A 21,808-nucleotide genomic window follows, 5' to 3' on the forward strand; every position below is an offset into this window, starting at 1 on the left:
CTGTAAAAGAGACAAAAGTCAAAAAGTTCTTGCCGCGAAAGTATGGTCAGGAGCGCGCATGCGCAAGCGATCCATTCTAAAGGTGTTGTTCCTCCCGCTCCCTCCTCTCCCCCTCCCTGCCCACAACCTTCGAAAGTGGCCACTTCGGAGGAGGGCGTTCCCCGCCAGGCCACGCCCCTCGGCTCGCGCCTTCCTTTTTTCCTTGCTTCCTTCGCTTTCCCCCTCCCCTCCCCTCCCCTCCTCCGGGAGCGTGCGTCGTCCGGACTGGCTGATTGGGTGCCGCCCGCCAGGTCGTTTTGCATAACTTCGCTCCTCCTCCTCCTCTTCCTTCCTCCTGCAGCCTGAAGCGGCGCGCGAGAGCGCGAGCGCTTTTTGCGGTGGGGGTGGGCGGGAAAAGCGAAAAGGAGGAGAAGAAGAAGACGGGGGTGGAGCGCGGATTGGTTGCTAGGACGGTGACGTCAGCGAGCCGGGGACGAGGGGGAGCGGGGAAAGACGCGGAAAAAAGGTCAAACTGAAGGCGAGCCGGAGAAGCGGTGGCGGCGGCTGCGGGAGCGGCGCCCCTTCCCGGCAGGTACGAACGGGGGGGGGGGCGAGAAGGAGAAGCAGCGGGGGTGTTAACAGTGGCCACGCCCCCTCGCCACGCCCCTTCGCTCACCTTGGGGGAAGGGCACGAGGGGCGCCCTCAACTTGGCCCGGGTTGTCCCATTCTCCAAAGTGGGGGGGGGGTTTGCTAGTTCTTGCCTGCTCCAAAAGTTGGGTGTTGCCCCCCCCCAAGTCTTCTCCATCTGCCTCCCCCCTATGTAAGCCTTCCCTATGTGGTTGCCCCCCCCTCCATGCTTAATCAGTAAGTCACCCCTGTTTCAGCATCCCTATAAGATACCTCTCCCCCCCCCCAAAAAAAAAGTCCAGGAAGCAGCACTTCCTTTTCTTGGGGTGGGGTTGTCAAAAGCCCCTCCCCACTAGGGTAACAGCTACTTCTTCCTCCTTCCCTAACTGTACCATCTTGGTCACTTTTTTCAAACTTGGCAACTTGAACTTCCAATTCCCAGAATTCCCCAGGCAGCATGCAGGGAATCCTTGATGCCTTAAAACAGGGGGGTCCCCAATCTTGGCATCTCTAAGACTTGTGGACTTCAACTCCCAGAATTCCCTAGCCGGCATGCAGGAATCCTTGATGCCTTAAAACTGGGGTCCCCAAACTTGGCAGCTTTAAAACTTGTAGACTTCAACTCCCAGAATTCCCTAGCCGGCATGCAGGAATCCTTGATGCCTTAAAACGGGGGTCCCCAAACTTGGCAGCTTTAAGACTTGTGGACTTTACAAAGCTGTCAAGTTTGAAGACCTCTGCCTTAAAAGAAATGCAGAGTTCTTGGCAGTGCAAAATGTTTAAAAAGAAGTGAATCTTAAGCGAATGGTTCTTAAGAAAGTGTGCCCTCTTTTATTTTTTTGCCTTTTGCTCTTCAAGGATCCCGTCGCCTTCCTTAAAGATGGAGTTCTTCTTCCTTTTCTTTTTCCTTCTCCCTCCGTAACAAGAAAAAGAATAGAAAATAACTTTTCCTTTTGGCAGGCTTTTCTTCTTATTTTTCTCTTCGGGGCTGCCTTTCTGTGTTTTTTCAACCTGGTTATATGCAGTCTGTAATGGAAACTTCCTCTTAAAAGGTTGTCCTGCCTGACATTTGGAAAAGTGGAGGGCAAAAAAAAAAAAAGAGTATTGTTTATGGTTTTTCCTCCGGATGGGTGGATAAGAGCTGCTGGTGTTTTTTTTTTATTATTATTATTTTTCTCAAGCTAGAGAAGGTCACCAATGGAGGCCAAGACCCGTGGCTTTGGAAGGGGATGAAAGTTGAGTTGGCCTGGAAGAATAATGGAATAACAAAAGTTGGAAGTCTATGGAGATTCTCAGTCATCCACGGTTGTCATGGTTGTCCCAAAGGTGCTTTTCAGTCAGAGCTGAAGAAGCTCCTTGGATGAGAAGCGAAACATCTTCAAAGGAAAACCAGAAAGTCCAGCTGCTTCTTGAAAAAAAAAAAGAAGCACCTTTGGGACAACAAAGTTGGAAGGGACCTTGGAGGTCTTCTAGTCCAACCCCCTGCTCAGGCAGGAGACTGTATTATGTCAGGCAAATGGCTGTCCAATCTCTTCTTAAAAACTTCCAGTGTTGGAGCACCCACAGTTTCTGAAAGGACTGTTCTCAGTGTCAGGAAAGAAATGTTTTTGGTGTCTGTAGGTCGGCCCCTTGAAAGCATTTACATGGGGAAAGGCCTGGTTGGATCCTGATTTGGCTCTAAGCAAGTTGTAACATCATTCTCTCCTGTATTTTGTGCGTGCAATATTAAAACTGGATTTTCTTCTCTGTCTTTTCCATTTACTGGAAAAAAAGAAGAAGAACAGAGCTGTAAGAAGTTGGATTTAGGCTTGGTAGCTTCTGTTCATTAAAGATGAGATAGTCCTCGAATTACAACCATTCATTTAGTGGCTGTTCGCAGTTACACCGGCACTGAAAAAAGCGACTTACGACTGTTTTACGACCGTTGGCAGCATCCCCACAGTCACGTGATCGAAATTTGGACGCTTGGCAACTGGCCTGTATTTATGACGGTTGCAGTGTCACGGGGGTCATGAAGTGTTCCCTTTTGCGACCTGACAAGCAAAGTCAACAAGGGAAACAAGATTACAACTGCGTTGCTAACTGAATTCCAGTGATTCAGTCAACAGCAGTGTTTCAAGAATGGTCGTAAAATGCATCAAAGCTCACTTAACAGCCGTCTTGCTTAGCAACAGAAATTTTGGGCTCCATCGTGGTCGTAAGCTGAGGACTAGCTTATGTGCTTGGGAGAGAGGAAAAAGGTTCCGTTGCTAGCCTGGTGTTTACATAATATTGAGGAAGTGCCATGTTGGGTTTAAGTTGAAAGAGATTGCAAGGTTGCAGTGACCATTTAGACAGTATACCTGGATTGAAGTTGTAATGCCGCATGTTCGTAAAAACATCAGTTCTTACATAGTGAAACAGATGGAGAAACATCAGATACCAGGGATCAGTTCTGTATAATGAGCTCTGTCTTCCTTCCTGAATGCAAATGCGAAAAGTCAGATGCTGAGGTTTTGATTTCAGACGCATGCATATTTTTATTGTTGGGGGGGAAAAAAAGCTCTTTTATGTCTGATAAGGACAGATTAGGCCTTAAAAAAAGAGCGCTTTGTTCACAGATGGTAAAACCCAGAGTAACTAAAAAGAGAGGGGGGTTTTTTTGTGCAAAAAGGAAGGCTGAGTTTACTTTTAAAAACTTTCTGCTGACAGCAAGTTTTTTTTTTTTTAGGAGGAAACTGAGTGAACGTTGTTTAGAATGAACATTTTAAGAGTTTTCTGAAATGGCTTCATTACAAAGACTTCACGCTCAGATCTCTGAAGATTATTCCTGAGGGTTTTTTAAAGCGTGCGTGTGGCCCTTTTCAAATTAATGTTCCCAAAAAAACCACATTGTCGGATCCACGTGTAATTTACGTGGAGCTCAGCACATCTGAAAACTGCCTTTGTTTTTCTTTTTTTTTTTTTTTTTTCCAAAAAGTTTTTATTGGTCAAAAAAGGTTTATACAAATACATATCAGGTATGGTAAATTTTCATTTTTCTTATACAAGATAAGAATTTTACTCAAAATTTTAAACACATACAACAGCCATATGGCAAGCAGGTGATACGAAGTAGCTAAGTTTATCAATCTTACATACGCAATAAAGAAGGGTCAAGAATAATCAGAATATCATACAAAGGAGAATAAGGAAAACCAACACAATACCAAATATCATTGTCACTTCCTAGTTTTGGATCTCAGAACTCTGGGTTCAGCCTGACCCAACTCCAGGGCGGCAACAGCGGCAGCCGCCTCCTCCCCATGGTCTATAAACTCCCTTCTTCAACTCCTGGGTCATCTAATTCCAGGAGGGCTTTGTGTTCCTCCACGAGGCCGCAGCCTCCGCAATTGTACTAATTTTTTTCGTAATGCCCTCCCGGAAAATCATCAATCCCTCTGGCATCAGCCATCTGAAGCCTACTCCCTTCTGGTACAATTTGCTTGACAAAAAGTAATATTTCTTTCTCATTTCACGTACCTGTCTGGGAATCTGCCTCAGAATGGCTATCTCCCTGCCCCTATAAGTCAGTGCCCCACTCCTATGTTTTCTAAGAATTTCATTCCTCGTCTCTCTTCTCACAAATTTGACATGAACCTCTCTAGGAACTGCATGCGTGCGTGCATATTTTGAATTAACTCTATAAGCTCGATCCACATCCCAATTCATAAAGTCAACACCTCTCCCAAGAAATTCTCCCAACAGTTTAGTCACAACATCTCTCAAGTCTTCTTGGTCCACTTCTTCCAGATTTTGAAACCTAAGGAAATAAGACATTTTATCCATCTGTAGTCCAAGCACAGCATTGCCTGTCGTCTCCTCTCTTTTCTGCACTGCCCGCATCTCACCCTCCAGACCTTCCACTTTCTGCTTGTTTTCTGCTGAGACTTGTTGAGTGTCCTTTAAATCCTTTTGGATAGTCACAATTTCTGCTCTTATTTCATCCAGTTTCTTGTCCATATTAGATAACTTTTCCAAAATTCTCTCCATTTCTCCAGCAGTTGGTCTCTGACCTTTTGCCATTTAAAAAAAAATTTTTAAAATCCTCAGGCAAGCACAGTATCCTTGTAATTTCCTCCGGATCCACCAGGGGGCACTCACAGGAGCAACGAGTCCAGAGTACAGTTAGTCAACCAGGAAGCCGAAGGGAAGTGATGTCATCAAGATTCTCATAGTGAAGGCGGAAGCTGGACGCCACCATTGTTCCCCAGAGGAGGGGCCTCAAACCCTCCCTCCTAAATTTCTCCATCACCTCTTCTCCAGAGCTCCACAAAACCGTAATCTTGTTATTTTAAGTTCTCCTCTCTCCAAAGTGATTCGTGCTCCTTCCAGTCGCAGGGAGAGAAACCCCCCCGCACTCCGGAGCACTCCACTCACATTTGCCGATATCTCCTTCCCTTCTCCCTTCCTCAATTCTTCTCCGTTCCCTGTTCGCCACCAGGCTGCTGCAATTATAAATCCAAAGCCCCGGTGTCACCGGGCACAGCGGCCCAGGCGACGACCAAAGTAATGGCCGCGGCCTGAGGCCTCCGAACCCCTCCGAGCCTAGGACGCGCCAGCATCGGTCCCCCCAGTCCTGTATATCGGCTGGGAGACCCCTGGCGAGCCGTCCGTGCGGCAGGTGTCCTTTTCGGAACACCTGGCCCCTAAGGGCCTCGGAGGCGGCCGGATTCGGACACTGGAGGCAGGAGAGGCACCTCCAGATGTCCGTTGCCGCCGGATACCGGAAGTCGTCTCCAAAACTGCCTTTGTTTTTCGTTAACGTGAAGCCACCATATGTGCGCGGCCTGGTGATGACACATTGGCACGTTTAGGGAGGAAAGCATCTGGGTGTGCAAGTGAACAATGGTTTGAAATGAAATTGAAGTGTTCCTAGGGTGAGAATGGATGAAAAATGCTGTGTTCAGCTAACCACAACCTGACTCCTCCACAGTCAGCTGAGGGTTTTTCCACAGCCTAATCTTAATTTGTACCCACCAAAGATGTAATAAGCTTGCTGACTTCAGGTTATTTTTCTATCTCCTCCCCTCTCCCTCCATCTCCATTTGCAGGACGGCAATAAAAGAATGCTGATGAGATCAAAGTTCTTCACTTTAATGAAAAATAAACTTTTTTTTTAATATTTTCACTTTGGGGGCAAATTTTCCTCCCAGCTGGCTTGCCTTCAGAGACTTTCCCGACAATTCCTGGAATAAAGATTGACAGATGATTGATTCATTTAATTACTATATAAAAATGCTTCAATCGTTTCCTACTCTGGATTTCTTATTCCTGAGGATATATTTCCGTAGATTCCGCTTAATGAGACTGGGCTATGACTAATTAGCAAAACTAATTAGGAATTTAATTTGGGGGAAGAGGGATCTCTTGGATTTTTTTTTTTAAAGAGTGTGACTATCAACCCGATGAAAGCAAGTGCTGTTTAATAATTGTGATTTAATGCGATACGGTGATTTACGGTAGGTTCCCAGAGAAAAGTTAATAGGTACTGTTATGTCACAGAACAGAGGAGCAGTTTCAGCAAAGGAAGTAAAAGTATTAAGGCTCAGCAGGCTGAATTAAAAAATAAACAGTTGTTCGTTTGTTTTAATTTGCTCCGCAAAAATGCAGAAGCAGTTTTGACGTTACACCTTGGAATATGTACAAGAAGGCGTTGCTGAATAGTTTCAGATGTGATGGATTTCAAACGGCTTTGTAGGTTAATTTTCCAAGCTAATTGACTCTTTATAAGATCAATAGGTAAGAAATCTCAGGGCATAGCGGCTGAATATGAGTGATAAAATAAGAATATAAAAAGCTTTACCAAAGGTCACTCAGCTCAGAGATTTTCTATTGTTACTCAGTGGAAGTAATTGTTACTCAATTGAATAATGGAATAATAAACTTGTTTAGGTTTATTAATTCTACTTTTGCAAGTCAAAATAGAATTTGCATGGAAAATGGTTGAAAAGGAAAAATGAAGAGAGTTGTGGTAAAATAAAATCTGAAAAAAAAAAATAAGAACTTTAAGCTAAACTTTATTTTACAATATAGATAAGAAATACAATATATTGTTTGATTGTAGAAGACACTGCATTTATGGAAAAATATGGATTTTTAAAGTGTTGTACTATAAATTTTATGGGATTAAATTATTGAATATAAATTTCTTTCAAATTAGACTTAATTGTAGCTGCTTTTTGGTTGATAGGAACGCGGTGACTTAGTGGGTAAGACACTGAGCTTGTCGATCGAACGGTCGGCAGTTCAGCGGTTCGAATCCCTGGTGCCGCGTAACGGGGTGAGCTCCTGTTACTTGTCCCAGCTTCTGCCAACCTAGCAGTTCGAAAGCACATAAAAAATGCAAGTAGAAAAATAGGGACCACCTTTGGTGGGAAGGTAACAGCGTTCCGTGCACCTTTGGCGTTGAGTCATGCTGGCCACATGATCATGGAGACGTCTTCGGACAGCGCTGGTTCTTTGGCTTTGAAACAGAGATGACCACCGCCCCCAAGAGTCGGGAACGACTAGCACATATGTGCAAGGGGAACCTTTACCTTTACCTTTGGTTGACAGATAGTCCTCTATTTACAGCCGTTCATTTAGTGACTATTTGAAGTTATAACGGCACTGAAAAAAGTGCCTTATGACCGTTTTTCACACTTATGACTGTTGCAGCGTCAAAATTCAGGCAATTGTCACATATTTATGACAGGTGCACTGTCCTGGAGTCGTGTGATCACGTTTTATAATCTTCCCAGCCGGTTTCTGAAAGGATGGGGGAAGCCAGATTAGCTTAATGACTGCATGATTCACTTAATAACTGCATTGATTTGCTTATCAATTGTGGCAAAAATGGTCGTATAATGTGGCAAAACTCACTTAGCAACTGCCTGGCTTAGCAACAGAAATTTGGCTTACTCGTGGCAGGTTGTAAGTTGAGGAATGCCTGTATTTTGCTTTTTTTTTTTTAACTATGTAGTATCACAATTGTAGATTATCACCTTTCATAATTTCAGATTTTATGGTTAATCTCTTTTTGACTTTGACATCTGATGTGTAATACAAACTCTGGGATGAGAACTGAACAAGTAAGGGGAAGGGGAAAAAGTTAGAGGAGCCCCTGCACTTATGGGGCCTCAGGAAGCCCATAGCTTTCCCACCAAGCTTTCCAGTCTTAAGGAACAAGTATTTTGAGATTACACCATTGAATAGTTGATAAAGTTGGATATACTTTTTTAATTTACAGTAATTATCTTTATCTCTACTTCTCTAATGTCTGAAGCTGGGAAAATAGTCTTATTTTTCCAGCTTCAAATATTAAAGAAACAAAGATAAAAGTTAGATAAAACTGATTAGGTGAGAACATTACAAATTTTGAAAGTAATACTTTATACATTAAGAGCGGAGTGGTGGCTCAGTGGGTAAGATGCTGGGCTTATTGGCTGGAAAACCGGCAGCGCAGGTTTGAGACCCGAGTGCCATGCAACGGGTGAGCTCCCGTCCTCGCCCCAGCTCCTGCCAACCTTACAGTTTGAAAGCATTCAAATGTGAGTAGATAAATAGGTACCACTTTGGTGAGAAGGTAACAGCTTTCCATGATGTCATGTTGACCACATGACCACAAAAACATTTTCAGACAGTGCTGCCTGAATAACCTTGAAATGGAGATGATCGTCCGAAACAACTAGCAAAGTAAAATCCACAGGGACACTTTTACCTTTTACTTTACATCTTTGTTTTTCTTGGATAATTTTTCAGAAATCCAGAAAAATGAAATCTGACTTAAAAAAAAATATGTTAGCACCTAAACTAAAATGATTTTGAAAATCACTTTTAGAATTTATAGCAACACTTATTATCTCCCATGCATATATAATTAAAAATATTACTTTTCATGTAGATCGATATAACTGCTTTTGTTATCTTGCTTCTGACCTTACGACTTTCTAAAACTCGTGATTGGGAGACAGCTGCGGGAGGGTGTTTGAGATTCATTTTGAACTTGCAAAACCTGTTCAACTACATCTGCAGTTAACCTTAATTGAGTAGTAGTTGCTTTATTGCAAATTAAAGGAAAAAGACAAAAAAGCATGTCCAGTTGGGATGGTTGACGGAACAAAGAAGAAATCCTCATCTCTTCATTTATCCCGTGTTGTGTGCTCTAATTAGTGGGTGATACTGGAAGGTGCATTCTTGTGAAAGAATTAGAATATTAGTAGGTGGATCCGTTTTGGCTGTTGATTGAATAAGGCCTTGGGAACTGCTATATCTTGGCACCTTCTTCCCTTGAGAGAGAGAGAGAGACAGATGTTTTATCTCCTCCACCCTTCCAGGTGTGGCCACTGTCCCATAAGCAGTATCTGTATACCTTGTGCAGCAAAATATTCCCCACAGCGTTTTCAAGAATCGGAGCTGTAATTTCAGGTATTCCCGAAAATAATTTTGTTGTGCAACTTCCGTAGGCTAACAACAAGTACTGACAATTCCTCTGCAACCCTTCTTCATTGATGAGTTGAAGTCTTCTCCTTCCATCCTTGAAACCTATTCCGTCACGAACTTTGCTATCCACGTTCTTGATCCCTAATCTTCCTCTGTGGACTTGTGGCTACCTCGCTTGCTTCCATGGTCCATGGGTGGTAAAGCCTAGGACCTTCTAGAGCAGCGGTTCTCAACCTGTGAGTCGGGACTCCGTTGGGGGTCGAATGACAATTTGCCAGGGGTTGCCTAAGACCATCGGAAATATGTATTTCCGATGGTATACTTGCGAGTCGAAGAATTGCGCTCCAATGGTTGACTCCACAAGCCAGCTGCAGGCTCTTCAAATCGCTAGCCGAATTCGGCTTCAGGCGCGATGAATTAAAAAAGAGAAATTTTTGCTCTGATGTCTCCCTCTCAAGCCAGCTGCAATCACTCCCAATCGCTAGCCTAATCTGGCTTCAGGCACGATGAACTTAATAGGGGAGGAGTCTCCGCTTTAATGCTTCCGTCCTCAAGGCAATCGCAAGCAGTTCGGATCGCTAGCCAATACGGCTTCAGGCGCGATAAATTCAAAATGAAAATAATTTTATGGTTGGGGTCGCCACATCGTGGGGAATTGTATTAAAGGGGTCGCAGCACTATAAAAGTTGAGAACTACTGTTCTAGAGGATAAGAGTATACAGTGTTGTGTTTTATTACAGAAAAACAGTTGGAAGGCATCTTGGAGGTCGTCTACTCCAACCCACTGCTCAAGCAGGAGAAGCTATACCAGGGGTCGGCAACCTTAAACACTCAAAAGAGCCACAAAGGTCTTAACCGGAAGCCCCCATTCAATTCTGGAGCCAACTGGAAGTCCAGTTCCCCCATCTTAGTCTCCTAGCGTGGCGTCTTTTTTCCTCTGCTGACCGGAAGTCTGGTTCCCCCACCATAGTCTCCTCGTACCATGGCGTCCTTTTTCCTCTACCTGCCCTAACCGAAAGCCCTATCAATTGAGCCGACCAGCAACAGGGAGCCGCAGCAGAGGGATGAAAGAGCCACATCTGGCTCCAGAGCCACGGGTTGCTCACCCCTGCGCTATACCATTCTAGACAAGTGGCTGTTCCATCTCCTTAAAATCCTCCAGTGATGGAGTACCCAAAACTTCTAAAGGCAACTGTCAGGAAATTTCTCCTTAGTTCTAAGTTGCTTCTCTCCTTGATTAGTTTCCATCCATTGCTTCTTGTCCTTCCCTTAGGTGCTTTGGAGAATAGCTTGACTCCGTCTTCTTCGTGGCAGCCCTTCAAATATTGGAACACTATCATGTCACCCCTAGTCCTTCTTTTCATTAAACTAGACCAGGGGTCAGCAACCTGCGGCTCTGGAGCCGCATGTGGCTCTTTCACCCCTGTGCTGTGGCTCCCTGTCACTCAAAATATGCATCATAACCGCCAATGTGTGACACCCGCCGGCACGCAATTTATTGACCTTTTCAACCCCTGATAGGCCAACCATGGATAAATCCAATAAAAAAAAGATTCGGAAGAAAACAGAACATTTAATTCAACTACATATGCTAGTTTTGTGGCCGCTCAAGAAATAGTCAGGCGCAGGAAGGGTTTTGTGGCTCCCAGTGTTTTCTTTTCTATGGGAAACGGGTCCAAATGGCTCTTTTGAGTATTTAAGATTGCAGACCCCTGAACTAGACAATGTCATTGATCAAGACAGTGGAGATTTTGTACATGTTAAGGCTGCCCTTACATGGTGTCAGAATAAGCAGGAGAAAGAATTGAATTATTATAGCATTGGGGCAACTGTGGGAGATATCCAGTGTGACTCACTCATGGGGTAGAGACCATCTGAAGACAGCTTCGTAGAGATATGATAGAACAAACAACTTGCTAAGGAGTAATTGCACCCCTGATTAGGTGCATGCGAGAACATGACTACAGTAAATGTTTGCGTACTGCATCATTAAAAGTGCCTGTTTCTAGGCAGAGTTGTGCAATAATGAGTTTGGGGCTTAAATATATGAGTCTGGGCATACTTGTCTGAAATGGTATATATTTACGGTGTTCTGCTTGAGCAAGGAGATTGGACTAGATCAGGAGTGAAATCCAGCAGGTTCTGACAGGTTCTGGAGAACTGGTAGCGGAAATTTTGAGTAGTTCGGAGAACCGGCAAATACCACCTCTGGCTGGCCCCAGAGGAGGTGGGAATGGAGATTTTGTAGTATCCTTCCCTTGGAGTGGGGTGGGGATGGAGAGTATGCGGTATCCTTCCCCTGCCACGCCCATCAAGCCACACCATGCCTACCAAGCCACGCCCACAGAACCGGTAGCAAGAACAGTTTTTTCCCGAAGGCCATCACTCTGCTAAACAAATAATTCCCTCAACACTGTCAGACTATTTACTGAATCTGCACTACTATTAATCGTTTCATAGTTCCCATCACCAATCTCTTTCCACTTATGACTGTATGACTATAACTTGTTGCTGGCAATCCTTATGATTTATATTGATATATTGATCATCAATTGTGTTGTAAATGTTGTACCTTGATGAACGTATCTTTTCTTTTATGTACACTGAGAGCATATGCACCAAGACAAATTCCTTGTGTGTCCAATCACACTTGGCCAATAAAAATTCTATTCTATTCTATTCTATTCTTTGCTGGCTGAGGAATTCTGGGAGTTGAAGTCCACAAGTCGTAAAGTTGCCGAGTTGGAGACCCCTGCTTTAAAGTACATTGCCTTCTTAAGAAAGGTTGTACTAGCACAATGATAAGGAGGCTGAGGACTCGTTGGAAGTCTTTTGAGCAAAGGAAGGCAACAATTTGGCCCTCGAGACATTTTTTTTTCATTATCCGTTAAATGCAAGAATTGCTTGGAACCTACGTGATTTGTTCATTCTTTCTTTGTAATCTTTACCCTTTTTGATTTTGAAAAAAAAATTGCCTTATACCTTTCTTTCCTTCTCCATTAGGGTTGCACAGACCTGTAAATTCAAAGGAGGGAGGAGTATTAGGCATATTTCCTGCCTTGAGTTATTTTTTTAAACAAAGGTGGGATATTAATTGAAAAAAATACATGGTTCTGGATGCCAATGGAATACCTATCTGGATTGCTTTAAAGCAGCCGTATCTTTTCCTGGAAGCAAAGATCTGCTCCTCTACAGCTGCCTCACATTTTGGGGAAAAAGATACATTTGGCTTGAGTTGTTGAGTACACATTTCACATCTGGATTGCTGCCCAGGCCAGACGGTCTCTGTCTTTCCCTTTGAGCCTTCTCACATTCTGATTAGAGTTGCCTAGTGCAGTGGTTCTTAACCTTTATAGTGCTGCGACCCCTTTAATACAATTCCCCACGATGTGGTGACCCCTTTAATACAATTCCCCACGAAGTGGCGACCCCAACCGTAAAATTATTTTCGTTTTGAATTTATCGCGCCTGAAGCCGTATTGGCTAGCAATCTGAACTGCTTGCGATTGCCTTGAGGACGGAGGCATTAAAGCAGAGACTCCTCCCCTATTAAGTTTATCGCGCCTGAAGCCAGATTAGGCTAGCGATTGGGAGTGATTGCAGCTGACTTGAGGGGGAGACATCAGAGCAAAGATTTCTCTCTTTTTTTAATTCATCGCGCCTGAAGCCGAATTCGGCTAGCGATTTGAAGAGCCTGCAGCTGGCTTGTGGAGTCAACTATTGGAGCACGATTCTTCGACTCACAAGTATACTTCCCATATTTCCGATGGTCTTAGGTGACCCCTGGCAAATCGTCATTCGACCCCCAAAGGGGTCGCAACCCACAGGTTGAGAACCGCTGGCCTAGTGTAACATTTTAATAGATTTAACACGACTAAACCAGGGGTGAAATGTTCCCAGTTTGGACCGGATTGCACGATCTGGTAGCGATGGTGGCGGGTGGTTTGAAGAACCGGTAGCAAAAATCCCTGCCCCGCCCCACCCCGCCCCGCCCATGCCCAGCTGAGCTGCGTGATCGTTAGAGCCTTTTTTTTTTTTTTTACTTTTAAGAGCCTTTTTTTGCAACCTCTTCAGCTGAATAGGTTGTAAAAAATGCTTTTAAAAGTAAAAAAAAAAGATCATGCGCCACAGTTGATCACCCCCCCCCCGGTGCATACTTACCCCATGCGTCTTTTTGGTGTGCACTGCCTGTGCGCACACCTTGCATTTGGTGCGTGGTGTGCATATGCGGCCAGCGAACCGGTAGTCAGCTGTTTCAGATTTCACCACTGGACTAAACAGTTTAAACCAATGCTCTTCAACCTTGGCAACTTTAAGACTTGTGGACTTCAACTCCCAGAATTCCTCAGCCGGCAAAGCCGGCTGGGGAATTCTGGGAGTTGAAGTCCACAAGTCTTAAAGTTGCCATGGTTGGAGAGCATTGGTTTAAAACACAGCCTTGGTCCTCCAAAATTTAAGACTTGGGGAGAATCTTGGTATAAAGGAAAATAAGAGTCCAGATATTTACCTCAATAAGCTGCTTCCGTGTTTATTCGGCTGAATAAAGACAAGCCTCCCTTCGCAAGGGAGAACCCTGAACATACTTTGACACTCATGTTTGCTATATTGTCCGCTTGTCCATCCAGAAGCGCTGGCACACTCCACCCGGTCAAGCTGACATACTTTAGATAAGATAAAAAACATACCTCCAAGGACATTTGGGTGTCATCTCGGGGACTTTTTTGGGTGTTTCCTGAGGAATGTCCCATGACCTTGAAGGCCTGCAGAGCCAATGGCGACATCGGCTCCTATGCTCCCTCAAAAGACTTTTCAGTAGAAACACTGGATTCCTGGTCAACAGACTGACCTTGTTATGTACAGTGGTTTAACGATGGTTGCATTAAAATTCATCCTTAGTTGACCTGGATCCTTTTCAAGAAAGAGAAATGAAATAAGGCACAGCTGCACTTATGATTGTCCTCTCCCTTCTGGTTCATATAGCCCTTATTTATATATTATCTCCTGATACATTAAAAACATACATATTGAGATTAAAAGGGTGAGGCATTGGGGGAGATAAGAGGGTCAGCAAAGGGTGTATGTGTGACTTCACTCTTGGAATATTTTCCCAGGTCTGTGTGAGTTCCTAACCACTTGGCTCGACATTTTTTTAAAAAAAAATCTTTTAGCGGAAATGAATACACAGGGCCAACCCTCGTGTATTACTTGGCAAATGTCAGTTAACTGAAAGGTTTATGTTGGCGTTGAATCTTAGCTTTCCAGTGATTCAGAACAATGGCTTGGGGGAGATAAGGAGATAGGGGAAGAAAAGCAGGGATAATTTCAGCTCATGTATTGATGGAGCATTGGTGCGTCCCTTGTTTTGACACTCTTCTCTTATACAAGTAGATCTCGGCTGACGGATGTGATTGAGGGATCCAATCTGAATCGGTCCCCTAGGACCAGAGGTTTATTCTTCCAAGTTTTTGGATTTGTGCTGGAGCTCATCCTATGGAAACTTCTGTCTCTCCAAAATGTTGGCATGTTTCCTCTTCGCACTGGGTAGACTGGGCCAAAGCAACCCTTATATTTTCCAGGACGGCTCTGCAGGCTGGTTCCGACTGCATCCGGCCCATGGGCTTTGAGTTTGACACCCCTGATTTATAGCCTCTGGCAAGAGTGGAGAAAGTTATGGTTATGAGATAATATTGAGATACGGACTTTTATCTCAGTAGTGCCTTCATCTACTATTTATTATTATTTCATTAAAGTCTAATATTGTTCACGTTTGTTGCAGAACCAATCGGGTTAGCTTTAGCGGTAAGTGATAACGAGCATATTTGAAACAGCCAATTTGTGGAATATAACAAAAATCAATAATTTTTTTAGTTCTCCTTTCAGGTTGGAGTAGAACGTAGGTCGTAGGTTTGGTATTGATCAAACGTGCATGGTTGAAGAGCAACTTTGGAGGTAATAACAAACGCTCTGAGTGAAATACAGATTAAAACAGATATGCCCAGTATCTATCTAAGTGGAAGTTAAAGTTAGACAATGAAAGGAAAACAAAATATTAACAAGAATAAGGAGCATTATGGCTGTTGCATCTGACGTTTACTCTGAGCTGTTTTTGAATTGTCCAGGAGGGTGGAGTCTGTTTTTGTCTAATTTTTAATATCCTCTTGAGGTAGGAAGAGCAAATGAAGCCCAACTGAATTGGGAAAAAAAATAGAGTTGGTTATGTATTTGATTCATATCTTATTTTTCTACTCTGATGAGGACTCACGATGGCTCAGGCTAAATGGCTACGCTTTATTATTTTTGTCATACGGGACGATTGCTTTTCGTTGTCATAAATAACAACACCATTATAATAAAGACTGAAGGCATTAGCTCCCAGCATGATCTTGGGTGTTGTGGCTGAATCATGTAACCTTCTAATGTATGCAAACTTTGTCCTCTGAGCATAATGGCTTGATTTATGGTATCTGTTGAGTCCTTCTCCTTCATGCTCCTGTATCAAGCTGCCTTTGAGGAGATATCAACAGCAGACTATGATTTGGTTTGTTTGTTTTAAAAGATCAAAGGGTTGGGTGAAGCCCATTTGTCCATAAGATTCAAGGTAGCTTGGTACGTGTTATATCTCTGCAAAAAATAGGATGGAAGACCTGAGAAATATTATAACAGAAGCTACAAGATCAGAGAGTTGGGATAGGGCTCTTCATTGTAGTGTTGGGACATCTACAAATATTCCAAAGGTGAAGATACAATTACAGGTGGTCCTTAAATTACAACCACAACTGAGTCCAAAATTTTATGTTGTAAAATGAGAAATTTGTTAAGTGGGTTTTGTCCCACTTTCGTTGCCATATTTGTTAAGTGAATCACTGCAGTTGTTAAATTAGTAACATGATTGTTAAATGGATCTGGCTTCCCCATTGGCTTTGCATGTCAGAAGGTCGCAAAAGAGGATCAGTCACATGACCCTGGGACACTGCAGCCGTCATAAATATGAACCAGTTGTCAAACATCCAATTGTAAATCTTGTGATCATGAGAAGGTTGCAACAGTCATAAGTGTGAAAAATGTTCATAGGTCACTTTTTTCAGTGCCACTGTAACTTTGAACAACTAAACAGCTGTCATTAAACAACTGTTGTAAGTCAAGGACTATTAATCCATAATGTATTAATCCCTTGTTATACGGTTCCTTGTCTAATTCTGCTGTTTGGTTTAAATCTTTCCTATATTAACTTTATCAGGAAAGGTGTAAATTACATAGTTTGAATTTCCTTTCTGTGTAGAAACACAAATGCAGCACAGGGAACAACTATTTTATTGATGGTGTATTATTCCTTAAAAAGGAAAAGTTTTAACCTGTATGCATTATCTTATACATAATTGTCTTGCTTTCTGGACAATACACAGACATACTAGGCAACAAAACGAACAGTTTGCTGTGTACCTGCTTCTGTGATTTTTAATTGAGATCCCAGTTTAATTTTTGGAGTGTCCTAGTAGTGTTTGAGTACTCAGATCGCGCCTCTCCTTGGTTATTTTCAACATCATCTGATCGCTATCATCTTCTATGTGTCAAGCTCAGGCATGCAAAGGCCGTGTCCACACATGAATTAAACTGATTTATTGCTAAACAAGTCTATGCACAGGAAGCTTCTCAACTAATGGTTAGCACCTGTTTGGATACGGGTCAGTGGAATTCAAGGGAGGTTGGATTTTTAGTCCTGCTTGTGGCTATGTAAGGATTCTAGGCTGATCCCTCTTTTAACTCCGCCCCTAGTTTCTACCACTCCTGTTCTTATACTTCGTTTTGTCAACCTCCATATTCCTGTGTCTCAGTCCTCTTTAAAAGTAAGCTATAGCCTCAATAGTAATTTATTTACTTCCATTTTGCCATTGCCTGACTCCGGAATATCTCTAAGCAGCTCATTATATAAAATGGAATATAGAAACGTTACAGGAAGAGCTCGCTTACCGCCCGCCCGATTCAGGGACTGTTTGGGCTTCATCCCAGAGGGAGGGGAGCCATGACAGAGAAGCCCTGCTTTCTGGATCCTGAAAGTTGTGTTTGTTTGCTGGAGCACACCTACTCCCTTGGACTTTACCAGCTGGGCAGAAACCACAGGAGGTAGGTAGTCCTTCAAATGACAGGGTCCAGAGTGGATTTGATTTAAATCAGGTCGATTTAAATTACTAGTAAAAAGGCTTGATTTAAATCAACTCGATTTAGTGCATATGCACCAAGACAAATTCCTTGTGTGTCCAATCATACTTGGCCAATAGAAAATTCTATTCTATTCTATTCTATTCTATTCTATTCTATTCTATTCTATTCTATTCTATTCTATTCTATTCTATTCTGCTCGACTCGACTCGACTCTATTTTGATTAAAATCTTCATTTTTAAAGAGCAACGGTCGTGTCTATCCTGCAGCGGCTCCTCCTCTGACCTGCTGTTGACTCATTGACAATCCCAACATTGCAGAACATACAGCCTCACGCTACATAACTAAGCTCCATTTCATGCTGAATAAACTAAATTATTATTGTATCTTAAATAGAAAACTATCTTTAGATAGATTTTTATTCCAAAAGCATTTTATTAAAATAAATTCGATAAAAATAAAAAAAACCCAATTTAAATTAAAAAAATTCTGATTTAAATAAAAAAAAATCTGATTTAAATTAAAAAAATCTGATTCAAATTTTAAAAAATCCGATTTAAATTTTTAAAAATTCATTTTTTTTTAATTTTTTAAAAAAATATCGATTTTTATCCACCCTGACAGGGTCCCATGTCATGTAGGGCTTTATTGGTGATAACCAGAACTTTGGATCATACCTGGAAACAGGGGTGTCATATGAGCATACTGAGGCAGGCCCACCACACCCCTCATGCCACTTCATTCAGGACCATTTGCAGCCTCTGAGGGGCCTTCAAGGGCAGCCCTATCGAGAAAGCACACTGAAATAGATTTAATAGCAGGGTGGATAAAAATTGATGATTTATTTTTTTTAAAAAAAATCAGATTTTAAAAAAAATTAAATTGGATTTATTTTTATTTTTATTAAATTTATTTTAATAAAATGCTTTTGGAGCAAAAATCTATCTAAAGACAGCTTTCTATTTAAGATACGTTAATAATTTAGTTTATTCAGCATGAAAGGGAACTTAGTTTTATATAGCATGAGGCTGTATATTCTGCAATATTTACACTTTTGGTAAACTTATTCAGTGAATCCAAGCTCTGAAAGCTAAATAGGAAGAAATCTTCATTTTGTTTGCAAATAAAAATATTAAAGATTCTAACTGCCAGCAAGAACGAGTCCTTACATTTAAAGAGCACCTGTCATTTCAGATCCATCATGGCAGCATCTGTTAGCGGGCATCCACTCAGTTGCTGCTTGCCACGTCCCTCATGTAGTGTCACCGCCGCATCACCAGCCGTCCCATTAAAGTGAATGGGACTGTCGTTGAATCTACAGCGGGTCAGAGGAGGAGCCACTGCGGGACAGAATTGACAGTTGCTCTTTAAAAACTATGATTTAAATAGAGTTGATTTAAAACAAGCCTTTTTACTAGGGATTTAAATCATGATTTAAACCGTGGTTTTAAATCAACTTGGTTTAAATCAAATCCACCCTGTTTAATAGCCTTGAGATGACAAGGGCATGTGCAACTGCAGGCCCAGTCTTTTGTAATTAATCAAGGGTGCCATCATTATTTCAAACGAGCTTTATCCAACTTGATATATTGGAATTGCATCTTGAAGGATGCGCCTAACATCATGGCTGCTAGGTAGCTGTGTCACCTGAAATTCTGGAATTTTAGCAGTAGGCCTTCAGGCTAGAGAACGTTGCTGCATAATGGGCAGGCGTTATTTCTAATTTGGGAGGAGTGCTGTTCAGACACAGTTGTATATTAGGGCAGATAGAAGAACGATTCCACAGGGAAATGAAGGGAAGGAGGAGCCAGCCTAAAGCCATAATGATTCCTTATTGCCATGTTCTCTCTTCCGTCTTTCCCGTTTTCCCATTTGTGATCTGGTTGCAGTGGGTCCATGTCAAGGGTGAAATGCTCCCGGCTCGGACCGGATCGCCTGATCCGGTAGCGATGGCGGTGGGTGGTTCGGAGAACCGGTAGCAAAAATTCCTGTCCCCCTCCATGCCCAGCTGAGCCGCGCGATCATCAGAGGTTTTTTTTTTTTCACTTTTAAAAGCATTTTTTCTTCGGCTGAAAAAATGCTTTTTAAAAGTAAAAAAAAAGGCTCTGATCACGCGGCTTAGCTGGGATCGTTAGAACCTTTTAAAAGCGCTTTTTCTACACCTCTGGCTGAAGAGGTTGTAAAAAAATGCTTTTAAAAGTAAAAAAAAAAAAAGTTGGCCATGCCCACCCAGTCATATTACCCCCCCCCCTCAAGCCACACCCACACAACCGGTAGTAACAAATTTTATATTTCACCACTGGGCCATGTGATAGTGTTAGATAATCTCTAGAAAATATTAGATAACTTCAGAGTCAGGAAGGCAACCGTATCTTGTTCCCTCAGAGAGTAAGGAAGATATATACCGTGTTTTCCCGAAAATAAGCCCTCCCCTAAAAATAAGCCCTCCTCGAAAATAAGCCCTCGCCGAAAATATTTAACCGCATGCGCAGCCGGTCCCTGCCATTTCCTCTGGTTAGGGTTAGAGACAGAGCTGGAACTCAGGTATGATGGCAAGAGGGGCCCCGTCTTGCTCCATGCGCCCCAAAATAATAAGACCTCCCTGAAAATAAGGCCAAGCTCTTATTTCAGGGTTCAAAAAAAATATAAGACATTTTCGGGGAAACACGGTATCTTTCACAGAGAAAATAAGTTTTCTATAAAGTCCACATGTGGCATCATCCAGCTGACCTGATCTGACCTCAGGAAAACAAACAAGAGACAGGGTTGGTTTGGACTTGAAGAGGAGGTCAGCAAGCCTGTGAACAGGATTGTGAATTTGGAAAAATAAAATCCTACACAATCGCATACAGAATTCCTCGGCTTACAACCACAATTGAGCTTAAGTCCTTCTATTGTTAAGTGAGTTTTTGTTCGACGTTATGACCTTTTCTTGCATCAGTTGTTAAGTGAATCAGTGCAGTCAGTAAGTTAGTAACCTGGTTGGTAAGTTGGCTTCCCCCATGGACTTTGCTTGTCAGAAGGTTGCAAAAAGGGATCACATGACCTTGGGACACAACGGTCATAAGTACCAACTGGTTGCCAAGCGTCTGACGTTTGATCACATGACCATGGGGATGCTGCAACGGTGGTAACTGTGAAAAACAGTCATAAGTCACTTTTTTCAGTGCCGTTGTAACTTTGAACGGACACTAAATGAACTGTTGTAAGTCGAGGACTACCTGTACTAGCCTGAAATGGTGGGCCAGGAGAACATCATGATATTTCCATCAAGTTATTAGGAACTGAGGCTGATTCAATGTTTAAATTTTATAAGGCCTGCCCTATCCTTCTGTAACCATTTTCCTGGTTGTTAAATGGTGTTTCTTGGAGGAAAAGGTATGTCTGGAAGATTTTGTATCACAGTAAAAGCTACGGAGATGAATATCACCAATGCTGAAAGCCAACAAGTTCAATAAAATTCCATATCTTCTAGGATAGGGGTGTCCAAACTACGGCCCGTGGGCCAACTGCGGTCCGCGGGCCAGTTTTTATTGACCCGCAGCAAATTCTGAAAATATAATTGAATATGGCCCTTTTCGGCCGCCTCCCAGTGCTTGCCCGGTGGTTCGCTGCGAGGCTCGCGGCTCCTCCCCATGGGCGGGGAATAATGAAGGGAGGGGGCGGAGGAAGCGGCGAGCGGGAAAGAGGCTGCTGGCCGTGCCTGACCCCAGCAGTTCTACCCTCGCCTTCCTCGGGCCGCCTGGCGAGGCTCCTCGCACCTCCACCCCATGGGCGGGGAATAATGAAGGGAGGGGGCGGAGGAGGCGGCGAGCGGGAAAGAGGCTGCTGGCCGTGCCTGACCCCAGCAGTTCTACCCTCGCCTTCCTCGGGCCGCCTGGCGAGGCTCCTCGCGCCTCCACCCCATGGGCAGGGAATAATGAAGGGAGGGGGCGGACACGCGTGTCGGCAGTGACAGCCATCAAGAAACAGGTGAGGAGGCGGTGAGCGGGAAAGAGGCTGCTGGCCGTGCCTGACCCCAGCAGTTCTACCCTCGCCTTCCTCGGGCCGCCTGGCGAGGCTCCTCGCGCCTCCACCCCATGGGCGGGGAATAATGAAGGGAGGGGGCGGAGGAGGCAGCGAGCAGGAAAGAGGCTGCTGGCCGTGCCTGACCCCAGCAGTTCTACCCTCGCCTTCCTCGGGCCGCCTGGCGAAGCTCCTCGCGCCTCCACCCCATGGGCAGGGAATAATGAAGGGAGGGGGTGGACACGCGTGTCGGCAGTGACAGCCATCGAGAAACAGGTGAGGGCGGCGAGGGGCCGAACAGTGGTGGGGGGAAGTGTGCAGAATGTCTCCAGACAAAAACTATATTGCAAACATAGTTTCAAGTTCATACCAAATACAAAACAAAAGCCAAGATCAGGGGTGTCCAAACTTGGTCTCTTTAAGACTTGTGGACTTCAATTCCCAGAGTTCCTCAGCCAGCTTTGCTGGCTGAGGGACTCTGGGAGTTGAAGTCCACAAGTCTTAAAGGGACCAAGTTTGGACACCCCTGGCCAAGATGAATGAATATGAAACATTTTCCCCCCTTAAATGAAGATGATATCCACATATTGTTGCTT

General features: G+C 43.5%; 1 protein-coding gene across 1 annotated transcript in view; it reads left to right on the forward strand.

The window, feature by feature from the left end:
* Positions 1-553: 553 nt before the first annotated feature.
* ZFAT (zinc finger and AT-hook domain containing) overlaps positions 554-21,808 on the forward strand; it is a 210,901-nt gene continuing 189,646 nt past the window's right edge. The window contains exon 1 of the mRNA XM_058175106.1: positions 554-571. The gene's annotated coding sequence lies outside the window, so the exon portion shown is untranslated. The remainder of the gene's footprint in view (positions 572-21,808) is intronic.

The sequence above is a fragment of the Ahaetulla prasina genome, chromosome 3, assembly GCF_028640845.1.
Source record: "Ahaetulla prasina isolate Xishuangbanna chromosome 3, ASM2864084v1, whole genome shotgun sequence".
In the NCBI taxonomy this organism is placed as follows: Eukaryota; Metazoa; Chordata; class Lepidosauria; order Squamata; family Colubridae; genus Ahaetulla; species Ahaetulla prasina.